The sequence below is a fragment of the Ammospiza nelsoni genome, chromosome 1 (genome assembly GCF_027579445.1).
Source record: "Ammospiza nelsoni isolate bAmmNel1 chromosome 1, bAmmNel1.pri, whole genome shotgun sequence".
Classification (NCBI taxonomy): Eukaryota; Metazoa; Chordata; class Aves; order Passeriformes; family Passerellidae; genus Ammospiza; species Ammospiza nelsoni.
The window spans coordinates 95,749,576-95,765,731 of NC_080633.1; the positions used below are offsets into that span (position 1 = coordinate 95,749,576).

The window sequence follows — 16,156 nt, forward strand, 5'->3', positions numbered from 1 at the left end:
GCAGCCTCAGCAGCGCTGAGTACAGGGGGACAATCCCTGTCCTGCTCCTGCTGGCCACACTATTCCCAACACAGGCCAGGGAGCCATTGGCCTCCTTGGCCACCTGGGCACACTCTGGCTCTTGCTCAGCCACTGTCACTCAGCACTCCCAGTCATTTCCACCAGCAGCTTTCCACCCACTCTGCCCCCAGCCTGTAGTGCTGCCTGGGGTTTTTCATGACCCAGGAGCAGGACCCAACACTTGGCCTTGTTGGACCTCACAAAATGGCCCCAACCCATTGATCCAGCCTGTCCAGATCCCTCTGCAGAGCCTTCCTGCCCTCCAGCAGACCTACACTCCTGGCCAGCTCAGTGTTGTCTGCAAAATGACTGAGAGTGCACTCGATCCTCTTGTCCAGATCATTGATAAAGATATTAAACAGAACCAGCCCCAGTACTGAGCCCTGGAGAACACCACTGGTGACCAGCCATCAGCTGGATGTAACTCCATTCACCACCGCTCTTTGGGCCCTGCCATCAAGACAGCTTTTTACCTAGGCATCTTCATGCCACTATCTGTGTTTTAAACTCGTTATTCAGTATTAGATAAAATGAAATAAGCCCAATTCTTTTTAATTAAAGTTAGTTTATTTTTTGAAAGCTCAACAATTAACAATGCTTAGTTGCATTAATAACTCACTCTCCGAATGCTTCAATAGAAAAATTAAATTAGATTAGATTATTTTTAATAAATTGTAGAATTTAAAAGTGCCCAGTTATAAATTAAAGGACTACAGAATAAAGGTAGCAAATGCACACATTCAATACTATTAAAAGGCAGACACATGAGATCTCATGTATCTTGTGCCATTTGTAAAAAGATTGTTTTATTATCAGTGTAACTAATCACAATGAAGACATCTCTTACAATCAAAGACATTATAATGAATTTTCTTTACAGCTACAGAGAAATGGGATTTGCTGTTCCATATCAAACTAGAACAGGCTGAATAAATTCTTCTTCATATTTATTATTAAATGTAACTTTTATCTATAAAATCAGCCATGAAATATTAAAAACTGAAACAACAGAATTTATATCCTTTACTTAATTTAGTTTAAACGGTCTATTCACTAAAGAGAGGGGAAAAAAGGTTACATATGTATTATATAATGTGCCCTCCTCTCTCCCTCATAAGTGTTTCCATTATGAACCACCTAGTTTTTGGAATTTATACCTCAGCTGTAAAAATCCACTTCATATGTAAAAGTTGGTATACTTTTCCTTTTACAAATTAAAAAAAAATCTTTTTTAGAAGGAAGGCAAGAAAGAATGTGAGAGAAGAGAAGGGGCAAAGCAATTAGACTAAGAATTTTAACTCTTGGCCAGTTAAATCAGTTGGTAGGAGCCATCTGTTAATTCAGCCCCATCTTCCCACCCCATCCCCTGAAGAACCACTGGGAGATGGTCAGCTGGCTGCACCAGAGCCCCTGGGCAGATGGGAGCCAAGTACTGGCCTCCAGCTGCTCCTGACCTCCCAGGCATGGCTGTCTTATCCTACTGCTGCCTCCTGAAGTCAGCTGTACAGCTGGGAATTGGACTAATGGAAAATAAGTGAGAATAGCAAACAGCATTAAATTCACCTTTGTCAGAGGAGAGACAAGACAAAGCACATTAGCACATCTTAAAAATGACAAATTAACAAAACAGCCAGTAAAAACAGGGTTCTCACGATTAAAAGATGTAAGACTTCAGAATTCAAGAACTGGAGAGTGGACAACATACAGTGCAATGAAAACTGAATAGAAAAATAAAGGCAGATAAAAACCATCAGAAATTCACACAAAGATTAAAAGGGTCTTATTTAAGACAGCATGGAAAACAATTCATACATAAGATGGCAGATTCCAAAATGAAGCATGAAATAAGGCAACAAGAGACAAACAACCTACGACCTAAAGATGCAAGCTACAACCTACACTATTTCCTGCTAGCAATATCTTACTTTCAGCTTTTTCCGGGAGCATAACAGCAAAATTTACCTTCATTTTCAGAGTCCCCATTTTACAGTCTGAAAGGAATAGAAAAAAAGCAGCAAAGGAGTAAAACCCTGCATTGGTTCTCATAGTGCAGGTGGTGAGTTGGATGAGCTGGCAGGAGCAACAACCAAGCTACACCAGGTAGATGCCTGCAGACACTGTCTCAGGAGCACCAGGGAAGCTGGCAAAGACCTGAAGTCCAGAGATGCTCCCATGTGCCCCAGGAGATGCTGCACTCTTGCTTAGAGGAGACCACCAAGGCCACGTGTTCAAACATAGTCTTTATTTAGTCTTCAGATAAGTTTATTCACCAGAAAAGTCTCTCTCTTGGCAATTCTTTAACTAAAGCCCATGAGGACTATGTATATGTATTGCAACCAATTCCCACAACAATACAAATAAGCAATGTTTATAAATCATTGGTTCTCTACAGCGATTCAGGCTTGAAGGTAGTCAGTTTCAAAAAACTTTCATAAGGAAGACCTTTTAGTGGACTAGATTAATCTGGCACACACAGACAGCAGAGGATATTTCCAAAATATGCATTAAAAAAACCAAACACAGCAGAAAGATATTACCTACACACCCTCCTGCCACACACTCAAAAAAGGTAAATGAGCAAAATGAACTACAAAGTATGAATTTTAGGGATCTATTAGACATTGATATCATTCATTATTTTGATATAGCTTGATTTGCAATAGAGACAAACAACGAGGAACAAGAGAAAGAATGAGAAGATTGGCGCTCTAAGGCAAACATATCCTTAAAACTCGAGACTCAAAGAGCAAAGGCTGCAAATACAATATCAGTTACCAGTGAATGGAATTTATGTCAAATCACCAACAGGAAAAAATAAAAAGGGAAAGGAATGGCTGAACCAAGCAGCAAGCATCCTCTAAGGGATCGGATGGTCTCATGGCACAAAATCTGCACTTAATTCCCAAAATTCAACATTCCAAAATCATTAATGTCTATATCAACCTGGTATGTTAGCTTCTCAACCAGCATGAGACAGCCCTAAGCTAGAGAAAAACAGCAAACACAAGTCCTAAGCCCAGAAAACAAGAGCTGCTAAATATGGCAACCGAGAGAAAAGCCACTGACTCTGCAGAGCTGCTACCACATCATTCACTGCTCACAAACGTGAGAAGCCTCATTCTTGTACCTGGGGCACGCCTGCAGTGTGAGCACCCCAGCAAAGCCTCCTACTTCTAACCTACTGCAGCTGCTCCATAACTTGGTGTCCACCAGTCCCAAAAACAGAGCCTGTTCAGGCCTGCATGTCTCATGCAGGGATTAGGAATCTTTCATGAAGTCACTAAAATCAATATTCACTCTAGGAATAGTTTTATACTTCATGTCAAAAAATGTACCGACTATGAGATTATTTCATTTGAATTCACTGTACTTATTAGAATTTATTATCAAAATGTATTCATTACAAAAATATCTATTGAACAAACACAGGAAAACATTTATTAATTGTTCTACCTGGCTGCTCTTATTCAGTGGAAGGTCATAAAAAAAATCATTGGGAGTACTTTCAAGAACTAGTCAAACAAACATTTCTAGAAGCAAAACCCCAACAAAATGGTTTTTAAATTTAAAGCATATTTTACACAGTACTAAAATTTGGAGGAATACTGTCCTCAAAATGTGACTTTAAATTACCCCTATTTGGAATGACTGGCATGACTGTATTAGCCACACACTTTAACAATGCTTGATCCAGTCAGCTCACTAAATCATTAAAAATATACATGACTGAGCTTCAGTTTGACCTGCAGTGACTCCTATATGTACTCTAAAAATTAACACAAGCACTGAATGCTACTAATCTTCAGCTTGTAATAACTGATCAAAGAATACTGCCCTGTAATTCACTACAAACTAAAATCATAGCACTGAACTGTGCATTTTCAAACAAGTGGTTTATAGCTCTAGATTTAAAATGCAAAGTTTCCATTATATTTAATAATTAAAATGCATGCTGTGTTATGGTTACATTTGGTGACTGGATTAGTAGTACCCCAACTGAGTTAAACAATGCCTTTTTCCTATTAGAGTTCATATTACCATATTGTCTATTTGTTTAAGAAAAGGAAGAAAAAAAGCACAGCAAGGAAGAAGGAATAAAAAAGAAATATGAATATCAAACATACTGAAAGACAGTGAGAACCAAGACAGCAAGAAGACCTGGTATCAGCAAAATATAGGCTAGCTGAAAGCAGAAAAGCTGAAATATCTGTGCATTTAAAGTATGAAAACTTTTAATAAAAAGAATATTCTCCCTTTGTCAATAAGGGTTCTCATTCAAAGTAAAGGGAATAAAGCTCAGTTTGTTTTCCTAGATGCAGTTGCTACAAATTGAGGGAATACAGACATCACTGTCAAAGTGCAGACTCTTTCAGGCTGTCAACTTCTTAATCAGGGTCTGACTTCACTGGAAAGTGTGAAATTATGTAATTATTTATGCTTTCCAATTCTGACGGTTTAAACAAATGCAGCACTATGAACATCATCTTTTATAATGCAAAATTCCTACTGCGATTTTGTTTTAGGGAATATACCTTTTCATTTTTTCCTGTGCTTTCTAGGTGGTTTATTCAAACAAAATTTAAATATTATGTGAAGTATTTCTTTTCTCTCAAAACAGATCCCATAGAGCTTAGAAACATAACTTACAAGGATGAAAAATAACAGAAAAATAAAGTAAAAATGAAATCATGGCCACAGTGGCATCAACTGAACCACTGTCACTTATATTGCCACCCAAAACTCTCTAATGGCAAGACTAAAGACCTTTGAGTACTTACAACAAATGTATAAATAAAATATTATTTGAGCCCATAAATATATTTTAATTACCTTGGTACCAGCAGCACATACAAAGACAAGCTTGTGTGCCTGAAAGCTCTCCTACTTCTCCCTTTATCGTAGCTGACCTAATGTACTGCCTCTGCCTGTAAGTCACCTCCTCAGAAACCCATTCCCTTTAAAGGGTAAATACCCTTGGCATACAAAGTACAAAGGTAGGCATTCTCTGAAATAAAAGTTTATTTAACACTCTTTCCCAAAATTACACTTCACTGAAATCATGATGATGTGAATGAAGAAGAAGAGAAAGCATTCCTGCAAGTCCATCTCCACCAGCACGTTATTTTCCTGGAAATGGAACCTGAATAGCCTGACCAGAGGTAGCAAAATGCAGGGTCAGGTTTTCGCTTGTCCTCTCCAAACAACACCTTCCGTGCCCAATGACCTTGTGCCCAGAAGAATGTTTTGGGGCTTGACAGAAGGAGCTCCTGTGTCAAGATGCCTGCTGCAGAGCAGCTGAGGTCAATGCCAAACCTTTGTCAACTTTCTCTTCAGTCTCTTCCTCCCCCTCCCTCCTCAGGTTGCCATCCCTGTTGCAAACTCCTTGGGTGACACAAAGGAAAGGAGACAGGGAACAACCCTCTGCAGATATCAGAGGCACTCACAAAGAAGTCAAAGCAATTCTTGTCAAGAATTTCTGAGCTACTTAGATTTAGAATGGCACTCACATTCACAAGTCTGCATTTTTAACACTCAAAGCCTAATGAGAAACAGCTAAAGAAAAAAAAGGTAGTTTTTTTCTTATATCTGCCAAGTTCCAGTACCAACAAGTAACAACACTGTATTGCAAAACCTCTACTCAAGAACCAATCTGTTTTTTGAGGTAGGATTTGGACAAAAAAAATTAGAAATCCGATTTTATTTCTTTGGTTTTGTATGCAAAAATTATAAAATGGGGAGATTGTGTCAGGTTCTGATTTTGATCATTTTGACACAAATTGAAAAAATTCTGTTAAACTAAATGGAAAAATTCTGATTTATAGTCAGGTAAATAACATCAAATTCTAGTCCCAGGTTTTCTTTCCTTCCTGATTAAATTACATTAATGTACACTCAAAGCAACTACTGCTATCCCTGTTGGTTTTTTCAGAAGAATAATTTATCTGCTAAAAAATACTACCTGGACATAAGCATGAAGTCACAAGGGTTCTTCACATGTCTGCCATCTATCTGAAGCCTTGCAGCAAAGAGGCTTTTAGCAGTATCACAGTACATGGACACCAAGATGCCATCCTAAATGTAGGGCAGAAATCAACCTGCTTCTGTGAGGACCTATATGCCATAATTTCTCCCTAAAATACTGTTTATTAACCTGATACATATATGAGACAGCAAAAACCACAACACTCTGTATTCTTACATTATGGAATGTACCAGAAAAAGGCTCAACAACTGAATATTGCATCTCCACATTCTTGCTAAAAGGTTTGACATAGTATTCATTGCCATATTATTCCTAATTAACAGTTTAAGCTTGTTAACAAGAACAGTTTATTTGAGGTAAACAGGAATTATCTTTCCATTGTATAGGTAGGACTTGTAAATAGGACAGCTCATAAATTCTAAGATGAGAGCAACTAGGAAACTATTCATTAAGGCTTGGGTTATAAATTCAAAACATGAAGCATAACATGCTTAAAGAAGATGGTTTTATTTTTAAAAGCATTCATTAGGCTCTCATCTTCAAGCTTCAGACTTGTAAATAATTTAAAATGAAAATGCGAACAACAGGCAGGGAAAACAAAACAAATGCAATTCAAATCAGTCCATTGTTGTACCAATAAAACTCAGAACAACAGAAACTAAGTTGGCAGATTCTGAAGACAACATCCAGAAAACATCTTTATGTACTGTATCTTTGAACTTACATGTTGTGCTACCACTGGCTCCAATAAAAAAAAAAAAATTAGCTCTGTCTTGTAACAGCCAGGCTTTGCCCAGTAAAGAACACACATGCTGAACTAGTAATTTTTGATATTCATTGCACTTTATTCTGGAGATGCCAAAGCAAACAAACAAGCTGCAGTTTATCAATGCTTTTAGATTTTATATTTATCCATTCTGACTTTTCAGAAATGTATATCCTATTAGCAATTTATATGACAAAACCCAAGAATAATCTTCCCTTTAAAGATTAAGGTAAAAGGTAAACCTCAGTTTGCCTCACATGGGAAGCATGGAAAGAAACAGCCTTTACTTCACAGGCATTGAAAATTAAAAGAAGAAGACAAAAGCAACATATCAAACAAATAAACAAAACACAAGGATCACTGCTGACCTGACAGTGTATTCAGTGTCCCAAATTCAATGTCAATACATCCCTGCAGAAAGCATGTTACACACCAAGGAACCAGGAAAATGCAACATTTTGCCTTCACTGAAGATATGGAGTTTGCTATCCTTTTCTCAAGGACTTGGAACAATCCAACTTAAATATTCAATGTCACTTAAATATTCAGTGGAATACAAGCATGCAACTGGAATTTCTTTCTCCATGTTAAAAGACCACGTGTCATTGCAAAATGCAGAACTGCCATATTCCTTTGCCATATTCCTATGCCGTGGCTATTGTGCAGAAAGATGTGCATAGATGCAGGCTATCCCAGGAACTCCTCAGAAGCATGGAAACCAGGAAACCTGACATTTGTCAGTCACACAGAGTCCTGCAGGGCTGCAGAACACTGAGCAGGAAAGCCTGGCACACCCAGTGAGCTCTGGGCACACAGCAGGATGAGACTCAGCTACAGCACACGCAGCCAGCACAGGGCTTTCCAGAGGCACCAACCCTACAGGCACTACAAGAGCAGCAAGTCTGATCCCTCCACATGTGAACCAAGATGGAAAGGTCATGCCTGTCCCTGCTTCTCCCTCCAGCACAGAAGAGGGGGGTGCCAACATGCTAGACACCATCAGGGCAGATAAAGTAAGTCTCCTCCCGATTAGGAGTGCCAAAGCCAACTCTGCATGGACTGTCTCATGTTCACAGCAAACGTCTACAGCAAACATTTAAATAAATCCAATCCAACCCATTGAATGGAAACAGGTGAAGGTCACAGCCTCTTCCAGAGTGAGCCCAAGCTTGAAAACCTGACTAAAGAGAGAGCTCACATATATAAAGCCATACCAAAGCTCTTGAGGCCATCCAAATGGCAACACAACAGTCTGATTAAATCAGAACTCCTGTCAGGACCTCCACTAACTCCTCTTGAATGTTCTCAAACTTCTTGCTGGAGTGTTTCCTACAGAAAAGCTTATATAACCAGGTAACTGTATGGATTCCATTAAAAAAAAAAAATCACATGAAATGATGATTTCCATGTGAAATGATTACTTAGTGTTACCATTCCAGTAAGTTTTGTTACCCCTTGTAATTCCAGTGGATTTTAATATTTATATGTATTTTTTATGTCATGTTACCTGTATTTTTGAGAAGAACTTTCGAAATTGTAAAGATGGGGCTAAGAACAGCAAGAAACTTTATAACTACAGTGAGAGAAAGAAATAACAGCTAGAAAAACATCTATATATGCACTTGTAGCAAAATATAACCTATAGAGATGTACACATTCAGATCTATACACTGATCCTGTACACCTCCCCCTGGGCCACTGCATACATCACACACATGTACCAACTTGTATGTCTGGACTCAGAAAGGCAGAGGCAATTAAAATTTATGCCTGCACCACTAAGGATCAAAAAGCCTAAAATGCTCATAGTCTCACAGACCCTTAAACAAAACCCATACAGACAGTAGTTCAGTAGTAGGCCACACTACAGAGAAGAAAGGTCAGCCTGGTGTAGAACAAGCAAACAAAACAAAACAAAACAAAAAATATTTAGCAATCAACAGCTCTGCTAACAGAGGACTGGAAAGCAGTTACAATCATGCAAACAAGCATTCTACTTTTGGAACATCATTAGTGCCTGTTTCTAAAAGGCATTTAGGTAATTTCCTTCTTTGTAAGGATGTGTGTGAACTGGGTAGTAGGTACTGCAATTTTCTTTTCCTTACTGAGGAAAAAGATAGCTAGGCTTCTTTCTGCTATTAAGCTATAGACTGCTGACATAAGTTTGGGATACAACTTTTTTTTTGTCTTCTCATGTTGAAGAACTGAGATTAAGTAAAATATGAAAACTTTCACATACATTTAACATAAACACCTACAATAGGCTACAGACTGTCCTGTAAGTACTGACTCTTCTCTGGCAGATGGCAGAAACAGGACTAATGGCATTCACAACTGCAGAGCAGGAAAGCATGTATGATTCCTGTTTTAAACATACAACTCCTTTCTGCAAAGCAAAAAGTTATCTTTAGAACTTCTGCAGGCGAGAAATTGGAAATTACAGGAACATTTTTTAACATTTTTTGCTTCTTCACTAGTTTTATACACACATGCTAACAAACAATCTCCATTTATATGTTTACATAGCCCATAATGACCAAAAAATTTAAAAGTTACAGTTTAGATGTATAGGCATATTTAAATTTTCATACACGTTTGTGTAACCATGTAAGAATGTCCACTGCAAAAGCAAACAGACCAAAGATACAATCACTCTGATGTTACCGGAGAGATTTTGCATGAACTTTGACACCACGGGTCAGGCAAGATTTAAGCATCTTGCAGTGCCAGGTCCCATGCAACCCTACTCCTAACACATTCTCTCCAAGACAACCATGTTGACAACCCTATGCTTGTTACTACTAAACATACTTGCCTGAGAGAAGTTGGCCTCTTCTCCCAGGCCACCAGTGCCAGGACACGAGAGCACAAGTCTTAAGCTGCACCAGGGGGAGTTTAGGCTGCTCATGAGGAAGAGTTTTGTGATTAGCTCTTGGAATGGACTGCTCAGGGAGGTGATGGAGTCACTGTCCCTGGAGGTGTTTAAGGAAAGACAGAACTCAGCACTTAGTGCCATGGTCTAACTGACGTGGTGCTGGGTCAGAGACTGGACTTGATCCCAAACGTCTTTTGAGAAAGAACTCTAGTTGATTCTGTGATCACTGGTGAGGCACAGTGCTCATTTCCTTCATGCCTTTGTGTCCACCAAGAACTGCTGTCATTGCTTCTGCTCCTTCCACTCCTGGTGCACAGCAGGAGCAGTGCCTCCATGCCTGGGCTGCTGCTGGCCAAGGCTGCAGTGATGTGGCTGCACCTTGGGCAGCAGTGGCAGCGCTGGGTGGCTGTGCTACCCCAAGGTGGCAAGGCCAACACAAAGCAAGATCTTCCTGGGGTAGAAAAATAACCACAAATGCTGAGCTGGGCAGCTGCTGACAATCTGTCAAAGTGAAAGCACCACTTCCACTTGACTCCTCATGTTGGGGAAGATGAAACAGGAAAGCCTTATAAATATGATTGCCTGGCAAAAGATTTTGAGAATATAGAAATTATAAACAAGACTGAAATGAAAGCAAGCTTTGAGATACCTTAGTTACTGAACAACTGGAAGACAATGGTGTGGCCGACTGAAGGTAATCCCCTTTTGATGAAACAATACCCTCTTATTGCAGACAGGTCCAAGGGTCAGAGCAGGCCCTACTAGCTTGGCAGAAGGGGTCCAAAAAGTAGTTTTTAGGGTTTAAAATGTAACACAGTATGGTAATGTAATGATTCTTATAGGCTGTATGTAAATGCTATAGGATTTGTATATTGTACTAGATTCGTTAGTGAGAATTCAAATATTCAACACAGAAGATTTATTGTATTGTAACAGGAACCTCACTCTCTTACGCCTTTGCTCTCTTACCCTTTTGACTCTCTTACCTTTTTTACGCCCTTATGCTCTTACCCTCTTGCTCTCTTACCCTCCTCATCCTCTCTACCCCTCTCTTCTCTCAGGCCGCTCCGAGCAGCTCCCTGTACCCAGGCCCTTTGCAATAAACCACAAGTTCCACAACCCGGCTGCAGAGATCTCTCGTCTCCGTCCGTCCCAACCATCCTACCCCCCAACCCTCCTACAGCTCACACAACAGAGCACAGGAGAGACCACTCCACTGCATGTCTGGATCTGAGAACAGCTGAAAGAAACACAGCCACAGATCACATCATCTTGTCTTTCTTCCCAAGCTTTCAAAAGAGTAAGTTATGCTCCAGATTTCAATCTAAAAGGTCAACTTTTTAGTACCTTTAACATGCACCATAATACCAAGGCATTAATTTCAATGAATGACTAGACCAAGTGTATCTGAAACCAGTGTTTTTATTTGACTAGTGGGATCATCCATCCAATGAAACCTTTCTGTTTTGCTGAGGAAGAGAATATTTAAATTCTAAATCACATTAGGAAATTCTAACATAGGAGCCACCAAACAATTCCAGTTCAACCACATTTCATGTGCCAGTGTGTCTGTAAGTTCCATCTCATGCACAAAACCTCAACACTGTACACATTCAAAAAATTGGAAAAAGAAATAGGCAAAGCAAAGCCATCTCATTCTAATGTTGTGCACATTAACAAGAAAATGCTGTTCTTCACTACAAAAGGTTGGGTTTAGTGAAATACTGTGACTGACATCTTCACACACATTTTATCTCCAAGTAATGTGTTTCTACAGAGACAACACAGGTTAAGTTTTAAAAGCATTTCTAACAAAGAAAACTCTCATGCAAATAAATTAGAAATCTCTGATGCTGTTACTATACAGTAGTTCCTACAGAAAAATGATAGTAAAGGATTTAACTCAAGTCATTTAAATTATATTTCCCAAAATGCTAATAAAACTGACATGTTTGAACATACTGAAAAAGTCACAGTCCATCATCATCCTGTCACATCAGTGCATTTAACTTTTTCTAAAATGTATGGATTATACAATTACTGCCAGGCTCCATATTTTATATATAAAAGCTACAATCTGATTATATGTCCATGCTGAGATAATTTATGAAACAAGGACGGAATGACTGCAATGTTACTTCCATGATGAATGTAACTTGCTGTGAATAGTGTAGAAGATTGCAAGAGAGACCCAACTGAAGCCTGTAATTGTCTTCATCTTTCATGAAGAGGTGTGACCTGGGAAAAATATAGATCCCAACATCCAAAGCTCCAGCCTCATACAAACATCTTGATCACTCATGCTCTGATACAGGAATGGAAAATTTATAGTCTTCACATGCCACGCCTTTGGGGTATTAAGGTGAGAATCACAGGGAATTGCATCCAGTGTTTAAATTGTATGTTAGTCTGCTGTGGTTTCTCACCACCAGAAAATCCACCACTGCCACTCTTACCCCTGCCCTTTGGGATTCCCATTATTTACCACTCCCTAGGTGTTACCACCATCCTTAGTATCATACAGATGAGCACGAGCACGTGACAAAGCCAAAGTCTTGTGAGTCTGCATCTGAACAACTACACAAAGGAGCAAAGAGGACACAGGAAAACAGAAACAAAACCTTTAACTTTATAAACTCTAAGATCACTACTAGCTACAGCATTCAGATCACAAATGTTTTTTCCTTCCCCTAACTAACATTACATTTAATATTAACATTATGGTCCACAGGCCACAATAGTTAGTTGAAGGAGCAACAGGAAACCTTTCGCAGCTCAAAGTAAACAGGACAGGACACAGACTCATAGAAAAGCTTGGGTTGGAAGGGACTTCAAAGATCACCTAGTGCCAACACGTTCTGCAAGAGGAGCTGCTCAGTCTCATATCCAACCTGGCTTTGGAACAGTTCCAGGGATGGGGCACACACAGCCTCTTTGGGCAACCTGTGCCAGTGCCTTTCCACCCTCACACTAAACAATTTCCTCTATATAAAGGACATGCAGATAATAACCTATCCCTCAAAGCCCACCCAGCAGTTCTGGTTTAATGACCTTTCCTTCTGAAGACAGACACACACCCTCAGAAGTCTATCAACATTTCTGTGTTGTTTATGGGAACTTGCTTTCCCTGCCACCATCTGACAGGTTCCCTAGGGGTGTACTCTGACTCCTTAGATCAAAGCCACGTTGAAAATCAGAAGACTGTGAGAGCACAGGAGGTGCTCATGATTCAAGAGCCCGACCTCCAGAGGAGGGCAGTATTCCTGTGAGGAATAGCTGAGGGAGCTGGGATTGTTCAGCGGGGAGGAGGCTCAAGGGAGATCTTATCATTCTCTACAACCGCCTTATCGTAGGGTGAGGCCAGGTGTGGGTCAGCATCTTCTCCCAGGCAACAGCTTGAGAGGACAAAAACCTTAAGCTGCACCAGGGGAAGTTTAGGCTGGGCATCAAAGTGTGATTAGACTTTGGAATGGACGGCTCAGGGAGGTGATGGAGTCACTGTCCCTGAAGGTGTTCAATGAAAGACTGGATGTGGCACACGAAATGGCGTTCACTGAATCAGAGGTCCTTTCCATCCTACTTCTGTAATTCAGTGACTGCTCTGCCTGGTGACTGAAGCAGAATAAAGGGAAAGTAGCAATAACCCTTCCTTTATCCCATACAAGAGCCACGTACAGAGCTCCTACAGTCACCTGTGTCCGTCCCTCACCGTCAACCGCTGCACTTCTCAAAGCTCATTCTACAGCAGCCTTCGGGAAAGGAGGGGGAAGTAAGAAACGGGAGGTTCGGGCGGCTGAAACCATACCGGGCATCGCGAAACCCCGCACGCCGCCACTCCCGAGCGCCCTCCCCGGACCGACCCCGCCCCGCCGCGCCTGCGCAGCCGCCACCGCGCCATCACTCCCGGCTCGGCGGGTCGGGGGCGCCGCCCGGGGCCGTCCCTGCGGGGCGGCGGCTCCACGGGCCCGGCACCCACCGCCGTCGCCGTACCCCGCCGTGCCCCGCCGTCCCCTCAGGCCGCAGCCGCGCCCGGCCGGGCCCCACGCGTGCGCACCGGCCTGAGGGGAGCTGGGCGGAGGGGGGGGGGGGGACACAGGAACAGGGGAGGAGCCCGGAGCACGCGCCAGCCGGAACCGCGCACCGCGGTGGCCGCTCGCGCGGGTCCCGCCCTGCCCGTTTCTCTCTCTGTGCCTCCCGCCGTCCCCACTGCCCTCGCCCGTGCTCTCTCCCTCTCCTGTCACCGCCACCGCCCGCCTGCGGCACAGCGGAAGGGACGACCCCCAGGGCCCCGGGGCCGGCTGCGGCAGCCAGTGAGCGCCAGAGGCGCTCTTCCCGCCCTCAGCGCCCCGGCCAATCGGCAAGCAGCTTGGGAGGAAGCAGGCACGGGATTGGCTCGGATGGTGCGCCACAACCCGCTCGCCTGCCCACCCGAAAAAAAAAAAAAAAAACGACGGCAGCGCAGAGGCCCAAAAAGCCCGAGGGGAGACGGCGACGCGGCGACCCCGTGAGCCCCCCTCGCGAGGGCCGAGGCAGCGGCTCGCCCCGCGCCGCTGGGCGGCGGGACGGGCCGGCCGCGCCGCGGCGGGCAGCGCTTACCGCGCGGGGGGAGCCGAGCGCCTCCGCTTGTGCTGAGCCGTGTCACCAGTGGCGCGCCGTAGATCCGCCGCGCTGCGTCACGCCCGGCGCGCGGGGGGGCGGGGGCGAGGCGCGCTCACGTGACGCGGCGGCGCCGGCGGGGCGGGGGAGCCGGTGCGGCGGCGCCGCTCGTGCCGCCGCGGGCGCGAGGGGCCGCGCGCTCAACGGCCATGGCCGCGCGCGCACGCTCCGGCGCCATCTTGCCCTGCCGTGACAGCGCCTCTGGCTCCCGACTGCTGCTGCCGCCCCCCATATCCCGGGAAGGGACGGTCCCTAAAGGAATACGGAGCCCCGAGGGTTTTCCCGGAGTGGGCGTGCCGGGACGAGAGCAGACGGCGCTGGCAGGAGCCAGCGGGTGCGGGTTTGGGGCTTCCCGCAGCTGCCCGTTCCTTGGTGCGTGGCGCAGCCCGGCCTGCCGGTGCCCCCTGGCCCTGGGGGAGCCCCCGCGCTGGGTTGCGCCAGGGTAACCTTGGGCCGCACAGGGCTGTGCATAAAGCTGTGCTTCACATTCTCACCCCGCATCGGATCTGGCCCTTGGGAAACCTGTTCTGCAGGAGGAGGAGGAGGAAACAAGTCCTTGACGCACAGCCCGCAGCCGTTCACTAGGGTTATCAGTCGAAAGGCGTCGACGGTCCAAGCTATATTAAAATCCCTTCCAGGGAGTGCAGTCCAAGGGAGAAACAGTTGAAAAAGGCAAGAGGGAGGCAGTTTGTAAAGTATTTCGCATTTTATAAATTCGTGAAGAAACCAGTATAATATCAAAGCAAAGAAGCAACGTGTGAAGAATCCTCAGGTGCCTGTGGTGAAATGCAAGTGCTTTTCACAGTGTCTTTTGATTTTTAAAATGCAGGTTTCCCATTTATCTCCTTATGACACAACATTTTTTAGTAGGCTGTATCTTAGTTAAACAGCTTTTAGCATTCTTCAAGGGCATGGCACAGAGGCCCAAGGAGAGAGCACCTCTTCGGGAATAGGTTTGCAGTTCATTGAGTTTCCAGTGACACAGTGTGCACCAGCTTACCGACTAGAAGTGACAATTCACAGTGCTATTCAGCCAGTTAGCCACTGGCTAATCTGCCAAATTTATGGCACAGCAATGCCAATTCTCTTGTGGGTTGTAAAGACTGTAAGAATGGGTTAAAAACAGGAGTTGCTGTGGCATGGGGCCTTCATTGACGCAAGATACTTTACTAGTGTCTTGGGAAAGATCTGAAATGAATGAACAAAATTTAAAACAGCAAAGTACCACGTTGGACATTGGTGAGAGAGGGCTATCTCCTTGTCCTGTACCTAAGGGTTATAGTACAGGATTTAATTGTTCTGTGTGTAATAGGAAATCCCCACAGAATATGGCTAAATTTGTAGTAAAGATATCTGTGGGATTTTGAGTACATATTTAGATTTAATCGTTTGCAGCCACTGGTCGTTGTAAGACTAATAAAATTATGAACAATCTGATTGTTCTGGATATTTTTCAGCATGGGGAAAAGAGGTAAAATAACCTTTTGATGTTCTTGAAGCTCAGTTTCTCTGCAGTTTACAAATTCCTTTCATATGGCTTTAAAGATTCGTAGATTTGGCTATCAAGTAACAGCAAGTGAACCTGCCCGGTCCCTCAGTTATTTCATCATTTGTTTACTGAGAGGAAATACACTGGAGAAGAAGACACGACCCTGCGAGCTGGAGTCTTAACAAGTTGAAACATTTCTAACAAAATGAAGAGAGGCAGCATATTTTAGGAATGGCCTGAAGAGGGAGCCATTGGTATGGGACAAGTAGCAACTAAGGCAGAGTCGCTGTTAATCTAAGAAATCATACCTGTACCAAAACCAATTAG

General features: G+C 43.2%; 1 protein-coding gene across 1 annotated transcript in view; it reads right to left on the bottom strand.

Moving 5' to 3' along the window:
• Window positions 1-14,343, bottom strand: part of ZNF407 (zinc finger protein 407) — a 335,692-nt gene extending 321,349 nt beyond the window's left edge. The window contains exon 1 of the mRNA XM_059481372.1: window positions 14,281-14,343. The gene's annotated coding sequence lies outside the window, so the exon portion shown is untranslated. The remainder of the gene's footprint in view (window positions 1-14,280) is intronic.
• Window positions 14,344-16,156: the final 1,813 nt, after the last annotated feature.